We start from the raw sequence: 17,117 nt of genomic DNA, 5'->3' as shown, positions 1-17,117 counted from the left end.
CTAGAAAATTCGTACCTCATACATAGTTCTTTTTCTGTTTATTATTTTTCATACCTAATGGCCTACGATTCTATCAATAGTATATTACCTATAGTAGATTATGTAATGAAAAAGTTTGGAAAATAAAGGCAAGAGTAACGAGTAAAGATGATCTGCGAGTGCTGTTGCAAGATTACAGATGCTTGGAAGATAACTGTACGAAGAATGTGGTATATAGAGAAGTTTTTAAGAGCTTATAATGAAAAGGTAATAACGAAATCTCTTAATTAAATTTATTAATTTATTAAAATTTATTACTATCAATTTAAAAAATTGACAAATTCTAGGTACTAATGGGTAATGCATTCTTATTGTACATTTATAGCTTGAGAATATTAGAATTATCATAAAAATTCGTATTATTTTATTCTCCTGATAAATAATTTCATAATTACGTTACTCATATAATTTTGTATAACATTAATATAGTATTGTTTCAGGTATATATATTTTGCAGGCATCAAAGAATAGTGTTGAGTTGTTATATAGTGGGTTTAAATTATTTATTATTTATTGGAGAACTTTCTACATTAGAATTCTCTAATAATTTGTTGTTCATTTTCAGCTGATTTTGATATATTTTTACACATATAACAATTGTTGGTGAATTTAGGTATTACTATATTATTTATGGTCACATTTAGTATATATGTCTGATTTATTGAAAAAAGTAGATTACTAAAATCGGTTAATAACTATTTTAGAGTTAATACAATTAACACTAAATTAAGAGAAAACAAACAATGCATAACTTATTACTTTTTTATTAGTTAAATTATTATAATTCAAATTAATTTTAACAAAACAACTTAAAATTATAATTTCAATTTTATCACGTGTATAGTACGAGTAATTACACTTGTATTAAATTATAATTGAATTATCTTAATTTAATTTTAAAATAAATGTATAAATAAAAAATGCATTAGTTACTTTGAGAAATTATGAAACCCTACTATGCTCTTTCATTTCTTCATTTCTGCTTTCACATTTTTCTCTTTTCCTTCCCCTTCCATCCACTACTCAAATCTCTCAATTCCCAATCTACTTGACCATCACCGCTGTCATTTCCTCTTCTCCAGGTCTCACATCGCGACAGTCTTCTATTCTCTTCCTAATGGCGTTAACGTGTAGAAAACCGTGCTTAGAAAGTATCTAAGAGACATGGATAGCCACGTAAACGATGTTGACAACTTCATCCTCAAGGTGATTTTCTGTAGAAGAATTCCAACAGCCCCACAAGTGTGAACATGTCCACAACACCAAATATAGCATACTGGAACGAAAGCCAGAATAGACTTAATGGGGTTAGAATGGTCTTTTCTCCTTTTGTCCCTTCTTTTCACCTCAACAATTGCAGCCACTGCCGTTGAGATTACAGAGACAACAAGGCCTTCGCTAAGTCTATGTAATTGTGTGATTCCTGAGTAGTGGTTTGTGATTCCTCGTAGCATCGGTGGAGATTCGTGGAAGCAGGCCACTCTCATAACAAATGAGTAAATTAGAATTTCAATATAAGATCTTTAATTAGAATATGAGATCGTAAATTGGATTAACTTTATTATTTTGTAGGACATTTTTATAAAAAATTACTAGATTGAATTTGATTTTGAATATCAAATTTGAAATTAGAATATTGTTATTATTTATCAGGATATCTTTATAATAAAATTATATTTCTGCACCATTTTTGTAAGTTATCGCTATAAATAACAGTGTTTTACGTGATGTTTTAAACTTAAGCACTCTTTTTTTCCAGGCATCATAAACTGGAGGAGCAAAGAGGATGAGTAACGTAATCATACTTGTTTTTGTTAAATAAAAAATATGATTATCAATCTTTTGTAATCTATTTTTATTTTTTATTTTTCTTTTAGTCTAATATCAATACTGAAATTTATTTGGTTTGACTAGCAAACACTGGCAGCCTTTGTAACTTCTAAGGGAGAATTGAACATGCACTTTTTTGCTTTGGACGAGAAGGTAACATATTTTTTGGCTGTCATAGCCGAAGATGCCTTGCTTTCTTAGAAAGTTTTTAAAAACGTGTGTAGTTATCTTTTGTGATGTCGAGATTTGCTATGTTGTTACCTTATTATTTAGTAATGCGTGTCTTATTTTATGGCATCTTGAAGTTTGGAAAGGGTGTTGCCGAGGCACTGTCAACGATGATACGCGAAGCTGTTGTGGATGGGATAACAATAGTTCTGCCAAAGTTTGTGGAAACGGTTGGTTTCTCATCAAAAATTGAAAGTCACGGTGTCAAGCTTTCGAATACTGCTCCAACTGTTACACTACCGTCAGATAGTTTGAAATGCTTCCTTGACGCCAACCCCGCAATGTATTTGGGTGACGAACCAATAACGAAAAAAGGACATTGAGGTGCAAAGAAAAAAAACGTGGATTACCGGTCTCCGTCCGAAGTTAAAGTTTTATGTTTTTTTAACAAATGTCACAATTTATTTTTTATTTTTATTATTGTTATTAATTTTTATAATTATATTTTTTTATCATTATCTTTTTGTCTTAAATTTTTTAAATAAAAGAATAAAAATAAACCAAACTGTTATAATTTGTTCTTATCTAGTCCTCTGTGTTATTTGTAAGATAAGAGTACAATCGTGAATTATGATATGTGTAGAGTTGCTACTTCCCATCAACCTGCCTTGAATTAGTGCTTGTTCCAGACGATCATTGTATGGGCACACGTGAGACTCTTCTAACTATTATACCCGGCAAGCCAATAATTGGTGATGTAAGATCTATTTCAGCAGTATTTCTTTGTTATGCTTGGCAAATTATAAAATTTGGATTAGTGCAACATAACCGTGATTGTCTTTAATCCATAGGTCCTTACCTTAGTTTGTTCGATGATAACCAAAGGGCCATTTGGGTCAAGTAAAATCAAATTAGGCAACCAATAATTTTTGCCACCGACATTCTCTATAAGTTTATTAGCAATTCAAAATTTACTCTTCAATATAAATATACCTTTCTAGTTATACTATAAATATAATAAGATTCCTCACTTAGTTTAATATTCAATGTAGCAAATTGTTTTAAGTCTGAAATAGAAATGTTCAAGCACAATGAAATACATCAAGGATAACTTTATGGGAGACCTTGGCAGTTTACACGAGGTTCGTTAATTTCGGTCAACATTCAATTAATTGGAATATTAATATTTCAGGGCTATTTTTATTAAAAATTATTTTCTGAATGTTGTAGATTTTGTGCCAATTTACCTTAAAGGTCATTGGTTTCTCATAGTGGTAATTCACTTTATGAGACCGTGAGATGTATGGACTCGTTCAAGCGTTGTGCATCAATGACAGAGCGTAAGAGTGTCATTGACGATATGTTAACTTATCTTGAGAAGTTTGTATCCAACAAAAACTTCCAAAAAAACACCTTCACATAAAAACCTTCTATTTTCTAAGTATAAATTCTCTGAGCCAGTTGTCCCGCAACAACATGCCAAATCGTAAGTTTACAAAATATGAATTTTCAGAGTACAAATTAATTTTTCTGGAAGGAACCAAAATGGAAGATAAGTTAATAAAATAGTTCAATAAATTAAATACTTTGCTTTTATCTAGTAACTAAGTGGAGTCAGAGAACTTTAACCACCGGAATCACTCCACACGAAAACAAATGAAAACTGAATAAGAAAAGAAAAGAAAACAGAACTATCTATGCAATTCGACAAGTTACTGATAAATTAATAAAACTGTATACTATATGAAGGCCTAAGGTGAAAAAATTTTAGTTTCTAAGGACAGCCAACCAACAAATTCTCTTCAGCTAAATACACGTGATATATATGTGAAACAATTTAAGTATGTACGAAGACTAATCCTTCTCACATGTTTATCAAAATTTTTTTCTTCAAACATGTTTGACTAAGATTCCATGAAGCAAAAATCTTGAAGATGAAACAGAACAAAAGAAAATATAAATAATGCAGTTGTCCTTCTCAGATGTGAATAATATTCATATCAATCAAATTTTTCTATGAACAAAAGAAAATATAAATAATGCAGTTGTCCTTCTCAAATGTGAATAATGTTCATATCAATCAAATTTTTCTATGAACACTAAAAGAAGAAAATTAAAATGGATATTGAAAAAGAATACTTGAAGTTGAAGAAGGTGTTTGGTGAGTGTTAGCAATGAGGAAACGGTGGCGGTCAAAGAGCTGAAAATAGCCAGTGATGCAACCAATCTCAGCATGCATTTCATCTTTTTGAATTAAATTCAAAGAAACTGGAGCAGGCAAAGATTATTGGGATTACTCTTATTCCCACTGATGTACTGGAGTTTGTTGGGCTTCCTCTTATTCCCTCTCCTTTGAAGCTCGTTATCTTCCTCTAGATTCATGATATTATTTTCAGCTACATTCTAAGTATCTAACATTCTAGTTCCCAAACTCAATGATCCCAATACGAAATTAAAACTGATACACAATACATACATTATATGACATACAAAAGAAGGCATAAAGAGGTAGTGGCACTTTTCTCTTTTCTCAGATCATCACAAGAGACCCTTTTGAATCTTAGCATGAATAAGAATCAACAATAATCTGATATGGATTATTATGTTTTCCTTTTGCAATTAAAAGTTTTTACACAAAAACCAAAAGAGCTGAGTATATGAGCAACCAAAAATAGAGCATATTCTAACTTAGTCAGGTTAACTATTTAAATTTACTGTGAAGTATCAATCTGAAAATATCTAAAAATTTAATTATAAAAATTTTATATCAACCTCAATGCACTACTATTTGAAATCCAAAAATTTAAATAACAACTTAAACTATACTCTCATTACACTATACAAGTCCATGCGACTACATTCCATTGAACTTCGGATATTGTCCTTGTTGTACAACCTGTTCTCCACAGCACAAACAAATTTCAAAGAAAAAGAAAGGAATTCAACGACTCATAATGTGATATCAAATAGTATAAAATTTACTAATCACTAAGTTATAACAATGCAATAATTCATTTCTTATTATTTATACCTGTAATAGCCACTGATTACTTCCATATGGTGGGATGGGAACCCTATGGCTATTAATCAATTCTGAGTCACCTAGCCCAAACCCTAGTTGCACAGATGCATTTACTTCTGTATTTGGCACTGCTGATGTCACTTGAGAAGCCATAGGGTCTTTAAGAAGCTCCAATGAAGAAATGATACATGCAGTAAAAAATACTATCAAGTATAACTACAACATAGAATTTACCAGTTTATTTTAATTCATGTAACCACTAATGCAATATTGTATCTTACTGACCTTTTCTGTACCAAAGCTAGCTTGCGTCCCTTGAGAAGCCATAGGGTCTTTGGGAAGCTCTTACGACAAAAGAAGGCATAAAGTCAAACTTGATATTAAGTATAACTACAACATGGAATTTACCAGTTTATTTTAATTCAAGTAAAGCATAATGCAATTTTGAATTTGACTGACCTCTTTTGCACCAAAGCTAGCCTGCGTGCCACTACCAGTCTTATCACCCAAATTGTCATCCTCATTCCTCACAAGACAATTCTTCTTTACATGACCGGCATTGTTGCATTTAGTGCACCTCCATTTTTCTCTCTCTTTTTTTCCTTTGGTGCACCTTTTGTCTTGACAACTGAAGGGTCACCAACAAAGTTCGGCATGGGAGAATCTCTTGTTCCTCTTTTCAAGCACGACTTTTGCTCTAGTGTTTTGGTCAAACGAGAGACTTCATTCATAGTGTCATGGAAATAAGGACCATCTTGAGCTCCTAAGAATACCATCTATGTAGCTGCCACTAACAATGCGCCATAGCGCATTAAAAATTCTCTTTCTCTATCTTGCACAGTGCTTCCAACTGAACTTTCATCTAGATACTTTTTGGCATCCTTGGACCATCTTCTCAAAAGAAGACTTTCTGAAAACTTCTGTAAACCTACCCTTTTCATGGCACAAAACATGTGGCTACAAGGAATGCCTTCACTACTCCACCTACTACATTCACACTCCATATTCTCGGTGTTGCGCTCATAAAGTACGGTGTATATATGTTGCCCTCTGTCACACTTTTAACACAACAGTAGTTGATATGTTTTCCTCATTTATAACATCTAATGCAACCACTCCTTCAATCTCTATTTTTACTTTGCCAAACATCTCCCGTGTGTAAAAATTTGCAACACAAAGCTCCAATGCAGCTAAGCGAGTTGTTAACACAGCCGTACACCGTCTTAAATTGAGAAACTAGTTTGTTGTGTCTATAATCCCTAAGAGCATATTCAAGATTCTGGACCAGCTCTAAAAGACTTTGGCGAATGCTAATAAACCTTTTGATGAAGTTGTTTATCCCTTCACACCTTGATGTTGTTCTAAATCCAGCACAGAATTTATCTCGCAAGTAGGCACTTGCCCATCTTTTCCTCTTTTGATATTCATTTAGTACCCATTCATTTTCCTCCAACCCATATTTTTTTTATCATATTCTCCCAATATTCTTCAAATTCATCCGGATGCCATGGAGCATACAAACATCTTCTGAAGTCGTCGGAAAAACCTTTGCTTTTTATGTTTGCCGTTACATTTTTCTGAATGTGCCAACCACATAATCGGTGAGTTGCATTTGGGAAAATTTCTTGAATTACTGCCTTCATTGCCTCATCACCGTCTGTGACCACAACACTAGGAGACTTGTTCAGCATGACATCTAGAAAGTTTTGCAACAACCACATATATGTTTTCGTTTGTTCGTTCTCTATCAAGGCAAAGCCAAATATGCATGTTTGACGGTGATGGTTACAACCCGAGAAGATTACCAATGGTCTTCTGTACTTATTCTTCTGATAGGTTGTATCAAATGCAAGCACATCTCCAAAGCACTGATAATCCACCCTACAAATGTCATCTACCCAAAATAGATTCGCCAGCCGACTTTCATCAGTAGCACTGTACCTTACCATGGCCATGGGGTCAACATCAGCTTTCCAAGTAGATAGCTAATTGTTGCATTAGGATCCCCACCAATGAGCTTTGCACGATGAGTTCTTTCAATGTGGTTATCCAGATCCTTCTTTGTGAACCCAACATTAGCATAACCCCCGACTTGGCCTACCATTAGTCCCATTATTTTAGAGGTTGGTGGACCATTATCGTGCATGATGTTCACCTGAGCTTTTTGAGCCTCAGTCATCCCGCGGTGGTTTGGAATTAGGTGTACCAAACATTGGGGGACAAGATCGTGGTTGTGCTTCTCAACTAATTTTTTAACTCTCCAAGCTAAAGTTTTGGTGTCAAAGTACACCGCAAGCATGGCTTCATAACCCGTACGAGTCAGCGCTTTATGCTCCCTTTTCCTTTTCGAATTACAGATGTATTTCTCAGCTCTCTTTCCTTCCTTGTTGCAAAAAAATGGCCTTCTGTGTTGTGTTCCATCTTTTCCACGCGCTGTATCACCCTTACGAACTCCGAACCCAACACACCTTGCATAACGCACATACAAGTTATAAGCCGCATCCGATGTTTCAAATGTCTGGTTTATAATATTATCGGCCGTCACAACAACACACTTGCTACTGCTGCCACCACAATCACAAGTGCAGTTTACATTCTCTTCCATACCAGTCATCAAGCAATCTTCAACATTGTCTTGTGAATTGAGTGGTTTCGAATCAACATCCATTGCACCCAAACTCGTTTTCTTTCTAATTCTATATATGTAAAAAAGTGGAAATTTTACCCCCTAAACAAGAACAGGTAGAAGTAGTAGATAGCTTCATAAGACATCTTAACCTAAATTAAAAAAATGGACTAAAATGGAAGTTAACAAGAGCTCTGTATGCAACTCAAACTTTAAATCAAAAATTGATAAATTAAAACCAAGTTATGAAGAGAAAACGCAACATACAAAGAGGAATTATAACCCAAGGGGCCTAGAAGTAATAAATTCAAGGTTCAATCACTAACAAATTCAATTCAGTAATGATTTTCAGCAACAAAAATATTTAACTATCAAGATTATTTGAGTAGAATAGCAACAAACTCAAATTTCAGTGAATGTTATCAATACCAAATTCATCTCAATGATTTTTCAGCAATAGATCAAGCTATCAAGATTCAAGAGTAGGCATTAGAATGATAACATTTTAGCAAGCATTAACTTGTGGCTCAATATATAGAGTGTATTGCTGTTTCCCTTTCATCAGTAGAATTATACAAAGCGTAAAGGGAAGAAATGTTTATGTGTATATTTTTTCTCTTGCTTCCGAGCATTCTCAAATAACAAAGCAGCATAGTAATAGTAGTGTGTATTTACAACAATTACATTTGCAATTAGACATGACATAGAAAGAAATAGAACCACAAATTCTTTATATCTTTGATTTCTTATTGGTTACCTAACCCTATATGAATATGATGAACCAACCAGGTAAAATTTATTGAATATCTATGAGTGATGCTTCTCCAATCAGAACTTTTTTTCCACTTAATGTACTTAATTTTTTAGTTCTTATACATACAGTTATGTAACTACGAAGCTGAGGATGAACATCTTTATAGTCTACTTTTTTAGGATAAAGAATGATCTAATTCTTTGATAGAGCCCCACAAGTTAGGAATAAAGAGCAACACAAACTAGGGTGGTTAGAAATTGAATCATTCTTTAATTTTTAGGTGTGCAAATATGTGCCTATTAGATGGAGACTTGGTGCTAGTCTCTCTCTCTCTCTCTCGTTCTTTCTTACTTTAGTTAGAGGGGGAGATTGGAAACTACCTTACACCTCCACATTAATCATATTTTTTACTGTATTCAACATGATACTCTCTCTCATTTTGTTAATATATAGTGTTATATGATGATATTTGTTGCAGAGAAACATTTTTATATAGATAAAATGGCAAAAGAAAGGGACAACACTTGAATAAAAAAAATTAATTGGCTAAATCACATAAAATCACTTCTAAAAGATCATCTATCAAGTACAACGAGATCCACAATTCCAATTTAACATTGATTGATCCCTTCTTGAATTCTAATAATCAACTCACTATCCACATAACATTCGGAATGATCATGTTTGAATAAACTGTATAAACTTCCATATTATTTACTTCATAAATTACTTTCTTAAGAAGAAAAATAGTATAATTATTAATAAAATAGTAAAAACCCCAATTTTGGATTCAATCATTCATACAGTTCATCTTTTTATGAATACCCATGTGCCTATATTGGTGATCTTCGCTCAATGTGATTATTTTTGGCAAAAAAATCAAACACAGCAACCAAACACAAAAGAGACAAACAGGAAAATTTGTTGGAACTCACCAAATTGGGACTAGGTTGTGCAAAGGAAGCCGAGGAATCGCTGAAGGCAAGGAGGAAGTCGGGGACCTGCTGCTTCTGTCTCCAGCATTGACGGGCGCAACTACAGCGCGAGACTGATTGCGAGGCGGTGACAACACACGAAGCAGCGACGACGTCCAGTTTCGGGAGCTACTGCTACTGCCGCCAATGACGACGAAGGCAGGGAAGACACGCAAGATCAGAGACCGCAGGAGACCGATGACGAGCTTGTCGGAGACAGTGAGGGAGACCGATGCCGATAAAGGGAGAAAACTTGGGTTCGCGTCAATGAAGCATGAGAGATGAGAGAGCTTCTGTGGAAGTGATGTTAAGAAAGGAGAAGGGACTGTGAAATGACGTAGTGTTGTAGATTTAGGAAAAAAAGATCCAGACCGGATTATTTAAACCAGCCGGGTCAAACCGAATTTAAAGCATTTAGTTTAGAAACTGATTTTATAACCGGTTTTTAATAAACAACGAATCATAAAGTGACACGTCAGTAACTTTAAAAAAAGTTGTTTTGGCCATCTTTATGTAAGTCTCCCCCTTCATTTATACCGTCATATTTTTTGGCCTTCTTTTTTTTGTCAGCAAATCAAGACATTCAATAACACTGAATTTATTCAAACATTATAAATATAGGCTTGTCTCTTGTCTCCAAAATCCTCCCATTGAAAGCTTTAGAAATATTATTCAACATATCGTTCTTAGTAAGGAAAGTGAAGTGGCTCTAGTACCCGAACTTTGGATCTAGCCAACTTTTCATAGTATTGTTGGTTGATGTGCATCAGCTGAGTCATCCTCCTCTTTCATTCTTCTATAAATATTACTTTAGCTATTGATAAATGCCTCAAGCATAGTTTATGCTCAAGCACCATAGTTTATGCTCAAGCACCATTGTTGGATCTCACCACCATATGCTTTCTTGTAATTGATATACAAATGCCTCAAGCATAGTTTATGCTCTAAAGCTGACATTATCTTTTGAAAAACTTACATCAAACCCTATAATAAATAATATAAACCAAAAACATAAAAAAAACATAAATATAATGAAATACTAAAAATTAAATAAATTATATTAATAAATTTATTATGAAGTCTTAACTTAATTAATACCCAAGTATTTTGCCAAGTCTTGGCATAAATACATAATGATAACTTAATTAAAAATAAATAATACCTTAATATGTTTAATATAAATACATAGCAAGTTAATAAATAATTAAATATCAAGTGCTAATTTTTTGTTGGTCGAACATGAATACCCACTTTCTTCTATTGACATGTCCAATATCATCCAATAGCAGGTTAATAAACCAACCTCAACTGTCTCTTGTCTCAACCTCTACAGCAGCAACAACAATTAAAAAATAATTATCGTCCGGATATCTTCCAACAGCCACCAAAAGTTGTTGACCATGATCACCCTTCAAGTGGCAGCCATCTACCCCTATGATAGGCCTGCAACCAGTCAAGAATCCTTGCTTAACAAAATTGAGACATGTGTACATCTTTATAAACCTTGATTGGTGTGTAATTGAAGGTCTGTCAACCAAAATCTGAGTAGTTGACTTTGGATTCGTCCTCATAATCTCTGCACAGTAATCTCTCAGCTTGCCATATTACAGAATAGTCCTGCCATGTATTTCTTCCCTCGCTTTTCTCCTTGCCCAATAAGCCTTTGTGACTGAAATATTAGCCATGTATTTGTCCTAAATGGTTTGAATTACTATTGCAATCTTCATCTCCTCCCCCTACTAATATTGGTAACAATCTTCTGAGACACCCAACTACTTGATGCAAGCATATCACTGTAATTTCGTCCACAAGTGTGCTTTCCATTAAGGGTCTTCAGCCGAAAGCAATTGGAACTACCAACTTTGGATGCAAATGCCATCCACCTACACTTCCCTTTCTTCCCTCTGCAACTCACTCTACATCTAACCTTATCATTCTTGATATACCTAATATCCCTTCCATTCAACAAAGCATGCTTTCTAATAGCATCCTTAAACTGACCGAGTGACTTGAACTCAATCCCACCTTAAACTCATAGTCCTGCTCATCTCAATCTCATTATATTTAGGGTATCTTCTCTTCTTAATCATATCATCCGAATCTCCCTCATATCTATCAATATTTTCAGTTTCATAACCTTCAGAAATTTCTCCAACTTCAACATCCTTACTAATAGCGGCATCATGAACAGCAACATCAATACTAGCAGCTTGAGCATTGTCATGTTTATTTAGCGGGCCATCGAACCCCCCAAAAGCATTTGAAGCTCCACCATCATTTCCATCTTCAACATCAAAACCAAAATGATCATCGTGATCTCCATCATTAGCACTATCATCAAATCTATCCTCCTCACTAGATGACTCTGATTCACTTTCAATTTCTACTTCTATTAAATCACTGCCACTATACTTAGCTTCAGTTGACACATAATCCTTATCATTCAAACATATCTCAATACCATTACCTTCCCTGCAACCATCAACAACATGCACCGAGCAATACTTAACAGTTTGTGACACTAATAACTAGTGACGGATCTAAAAAATTTTGTCAGTGGGGGCAATGCATATATAATATGATAATAATTTTTATAATTATATTTTGTTATAGTAAAATATAATTAGTTTTCAAATTGTCTAACAAATAAATTTAAACACTAAAATAATAAGTTAAATAGGTTTTATATTTTTTCAATTGTCAATCCAATCAAATATTTTTCTTTTTATATATGTTATTGAACAATTATTTAAACATTCATCTCCCATATGATTACGAAATCGACTTTTTATAATATTTATAGTCGAAGAGGTTTCTTCAACTAATGTTATTGTTACTGGCAAACCTAAAACTAATTTAAAAAAAATACCAATAAAAAATAATATTTTTTCGGGTCTATGTAATTTTTTTATTTTAGAAACTAAGCCATTTAATTTCAGACAACATTTTTTTTTGTTTTATTTTCAATTTTTTTTAGTCTTTCATTGATTAGATTTTAAAATTCAGCTACAAATTTTGATATAGGCAATTTATAAAAAAATTTCTTTGATAATATTTATTTACATAAACATACCAAAAATTTAAAATTATTTTTAAATATTCAAATAATTTAGATATTAATTTTTTATTAATGTTAAGCGAACTAAGTATATTTTTCATGGATAAATTTTTAATCTTTTATAATAAAAAAATGTTTAATGGAGTCAAATTTTGGCTCTTCATTATATTTATTTAATTTTTTTAATTTGTTAAGCACTAAATTAACAAATAAAAAATCATTTTATTTTAACATTGTTGTAGTGTATCAACTTTTAATGATAATAAATTTATTTATTAAAATTGAATTGATGTGTTTTATATTGGTGTTTTTATATATTTATTATTGATTAATGTTTATATTTCGTGTCTTTTTTTTTTCCATTTTTATACATTGAGAAGTGTGTGAACCAACAAAAAAAATTTAATGGGGTCAAATTTATTTCTTGAGTGGGGGCAAATATATTTTTTTATGTATTCTACATAAAGTTTTATAAAAATTCAATGGGGGCACTTGCCCCCACATGGTTGAAGGTAGATTCGTCCCTGCTAATAACCTACCAATTCTCATGGCATCTTCATTACTCATTAACTCTCTAAGACCCAGGTTCAATTGACACCTTGGTTCATAGTACCATATCTTAGCATACCCTTTGTACCCTAACTTCTTTAGCTCACTAACTATTTCTTGCAAACTCCATTTATCGAGCTCAAAATGCAGGTCTTCCAACACCGTTCCCCCTAAATATTCTAGTCCATGCCCTATATCATGAAACTTGCCACCATGATATATGTTTATGGTAAAATCTGAATCCCCATCACTACATTAAAAAAAAAAGAGAAACAGAATCCTAATAAAGCAACATCATCACAACAACAACAATAAACAATAAACAAAATTCATAATAATCAAAACTAATTCATATGTCAATTCACCAATTAACAAAACCGATGTACGTATATATTCATATTGTAAACCTTAAACTATTCTATCACAAAAATTCAGAAATCAATTCAAGAAATAGGTATTCAACCAATGCTATATTTGAAAAAAATTTAAAATGTCACCTGTTTTGACAGATCGAGTACAGGCAGATCGAGGAGAGGCGCAACGCGGCGAGGCGAGGTGAGGCGCGGCGAAGCATGGCGAGGGGCGGCGAGGGCTTCGACGAGTGAACGGCGCAGAAGACTGTAGAACAGAACAACGCAAAACAGACCAGTACAGACAGAAGGAGGCGACAGATGGACGATCACCAAGCGTTCGTCACGGACGACGATGGAGATAGATGAAGACGACAGACCGATGGAGGAGAAATGCAATAGACACGATCTCCAGAGAGCAAGAGAGCAAGTTAGGGCTGGCTAGCGTTTTTTTCTTTAGGACAAAATGCCAAGGATTCTTTTGGTATTTCGAAAAAATAATGTATGTTTAACTAGCTATTCTAACCCAATCATAAGAATATTCAATTTTTAAACAGAATATTCTATTATCTTAAACGTTATTCTCACGGCAGGGACTTAATTGAAAAAAAAATTAACATATAGGGACCCAATTAAAAAAAAATATAGGGGCCTAATTAAAAATTCGGTAAAATTATAGAGACCTGCAGAATAATTAAACCTTAATTTATTCAAATAAAACAACATCGTTTTAACGTTAAATAATTTGTCAAGGCCTATTTGTCTAAAAAAAAAAATCTAATTATCTTCCTAACTTGACACTTGTCAAACTTTTTTATATCTCATGAATAAATATTTTTTCTCTTAATTATTAATTTTTTATTCCTATTTTTATTCATTTATTTAGTTTTATATCTTTTTTATTTCCTCAAATTTTCTCTATATATTTTCAAAACTTACAAGTATAAAATAGCGAATTATTATCTTCTAAGCCCAAAAAATTGAAAATTTTTTCACGTGCCATAATCATCCTAAATGAACCACAATTATTTGACACATAATATATTGATGTTATTAAAACATTAAAATAGAAATAAATTTTTTTATTTTTACATAATTTTACTTCTAGGTTAATCACTTAGTTGGTGCACTAGATTTATGATTTTACCTTATTATTCAATTTTCGTTTATTTGATTTTGTTGATTATATATATATATATATATATATATATATATATATATATATATATATATTATTTTATTTGATCACCAAAACAGATACATTATTCAGGAAAATTTTGATGAATTGACAGTGTAAAATTTTTTACACAATCATATAATTATATTTGTTCTTTTGGATGATTATTTACGCGATCAATATAAAAAGTAATTATTTTTACTAATATGATATTATGTAATTGTATACTTGTATAAAACTATTTACACTAGCATTACATCAAAATTAAATTCTTATTATTATATATGACACATATGTTAAATAACTTGTTTATTAGTTTCTACTCTGTTAGTTAAATTATTTAGATCATAAAACTAATAATACATCACAGGATTATCATTACTAATTTATTAACTGTATTTCAACTTTACTATTTATATATTTAAAAATTTTATTGAAAATTATTTATTTAATTTTATAATAAATAATATTTTTAAATTTGAATAATTTATTAATTTATTTATACTTATTATACCATAAATATTAATATAATAAAAAATAATTTGAAAAATATTATATCAAAATTTGTAAGACAAATAGGTCTCTGACAAAGAGGCTTCTGACCAATTTGGCGATAAAACGACTTCGTTTTGTCTGAATGAATAGGAATAAATAAATTCTTAGCTGATTTGGATTTTAGGATAAACTGGTCTCTGTTATTTTTTAGCCATCCACGTTGGCACTTAATGCCCATCTCACCAGCTTAACGTGTCAAATCAGCAATTTCCGTTAGGATTTAACGGCAAAACTCACAGAAGGGTTGTGTTGTTTCACGGAAATGAGAGATAAGGGTCGAAGTGACTCTTTTTTTTTTTTGTCAAAGATTGCATTGTCTTACGTAAAAAATAAAAAGGACCAAATTGAAAATTTGCTCAATTTTTTTTGTCATGTAGTTCACTCAATGCTAAAGTCAATTAACTATAGATAATTGGGCCAATTTAGTTGGAGCCCAGTTAGATAGGCCATAACCACATGAAAGCATAGTGAAACCCAACCCATAATAGCATAATAACGTTATAACTAACTCGTACTCCTACTACAGTCCACAATGCCACTTGTTTGGGCATTTTTATGAGTAAGATCCCGCAACTATTGACTGCGTCCCTACTTTATTTTTTTGGGACTGGACCATTATTTATCCTTGTTATTATCATAAAAAATATAGAGGTTTCTCTTTTTCTACTTAAAAAGTTTTCGGTTTGAATTCCTCTTATTATAATCGATGAAAAAAATATTTTAGCCGTTGCTATAATGTGTAATAAATGTATAAGGAGTGTGTGGATGTATTGTATGATAACTAAAATTAAGAATTGTCAAATTTATAGGACAAAAAAAAACCACTCTAAAAAAAAGACAAACAAAAAAAATTTACATATTCATAAATTTAATTTAGGTTCAAAAAGATTTAGTCTCTATAAACTATTTTTTTTTAGTTTAAGAAAATTCAAGAATTGTTTCCATTTAGGTTTTGCATTTAGTTTGTTCTATTAAGTAAAAATATGATTGGTTGAATGTCTTGTTATATTAATACTTAATGCAACAAACTAATATTGAAACTCAAAATAGAATTTTTTTTTAAATTTCAATGAATTAAAAATAAAAAATCATAAAAACCAAAAATAAAAAAAAATTGAATATTTTATAAAAATTCAAAACATATTTAAGCTTAAATTAAAAATAAATAAAGTTCTTCAGTTTTATTTGAAACAAGCTCATTTACTTATAGAATATTATAGATAAACATGTCTAATAAAGGATTAAAAAAATGCCTATTTTATTTTTTGGTCATAAATATCAAAGATCCTAACTTGAAGTAAATCATTAGCCCAATCGCCCTTATCCAGTCTCCGGACATCCACTAGTGCAAAATTTTTCTTTTTTATACGGAAAAGCAAAAAAGGAGGCACTCGCAACAAACAAAAACAAAATAAAAAGGTGAAAATAATCGGAAATTATTTTATATATAAAAAAATGATATTCTTTTTTAAATATTGGTGTTTGGAGTGTTTTATAGAATTATGGAACCGTCAGAAACGTTGGCCAATACGTAGGTTCCGTGTTGCTCAACACGCAGCTTCCGTGCTGACGTGTCGACCATGCAAGAGACAAGAGGTAAGAGGCAATCATACATACAAGAGGCAACCATATATACTCATCTCAACCTTGCTCCATGCAAGAGGCAACCATACATACTTAGCTCAGCAAGTGAAGGTGTCTTCATTCAAGCAGCATGCAGGCCACGTGTCTCCATCCAAGCAGCACGCAGGCTGCGAGTTAACCACGCTACACCACGTGTCGGCCATCCAGGCAGCACACAAGTTGCGTGTTAGTGTTGCTTCGCCATTTGTCAAGCATGCAGTAACACGCAGGCTGCGTGTTGCCCCGTGTCTGCATGCAAGAGACAGGCCCCTTCGGAAACAAGCGTCATTTATAGTGGGAGGTTGGGGGTTGGTAGCGCCCGTGTATAAGAGTGATGGGGTTGGGGTTGATTGCTCATTATATTGTTGAGAGGTGGTGAGGTTGGAGGTTCG

At 32.4% G+C, this 17,117-nt stretch overlaps 1 pseudogene; it reads right to left on the bottom strand.

The window, feature by feature from the left end:
* Positions 1-5,604: 5,604 nt before the first annotated feature.
* Positions 5,605-7,727, bottom strand: LOC107633598 (protein FAR1-RELATED SEQUENCE 5-like; annotated as a pseudogene).
* Between the last annotated feature and the right edge of the window lie 9,390 nt (positions 7,728-17,117).

This window comes from Arachis ipaensis, chromosome B3 (assembly GCF_059453495.1).
Source record: "Arachis ipaensis isolate K30076 ecotype BB chromosome B3, ASM5945349v1, whole genome shotgun sequence".
Classification (NCBI taxonomy): Eukaryota; Viridiplantae; Streptophyta; class Magnoliopsida; order Fabales; family Fabaceae; genus Arachis; species Arachis ipaensis.
This window is presented reverse-complemented; position numbering and strand designations above follow the sequence as displayed.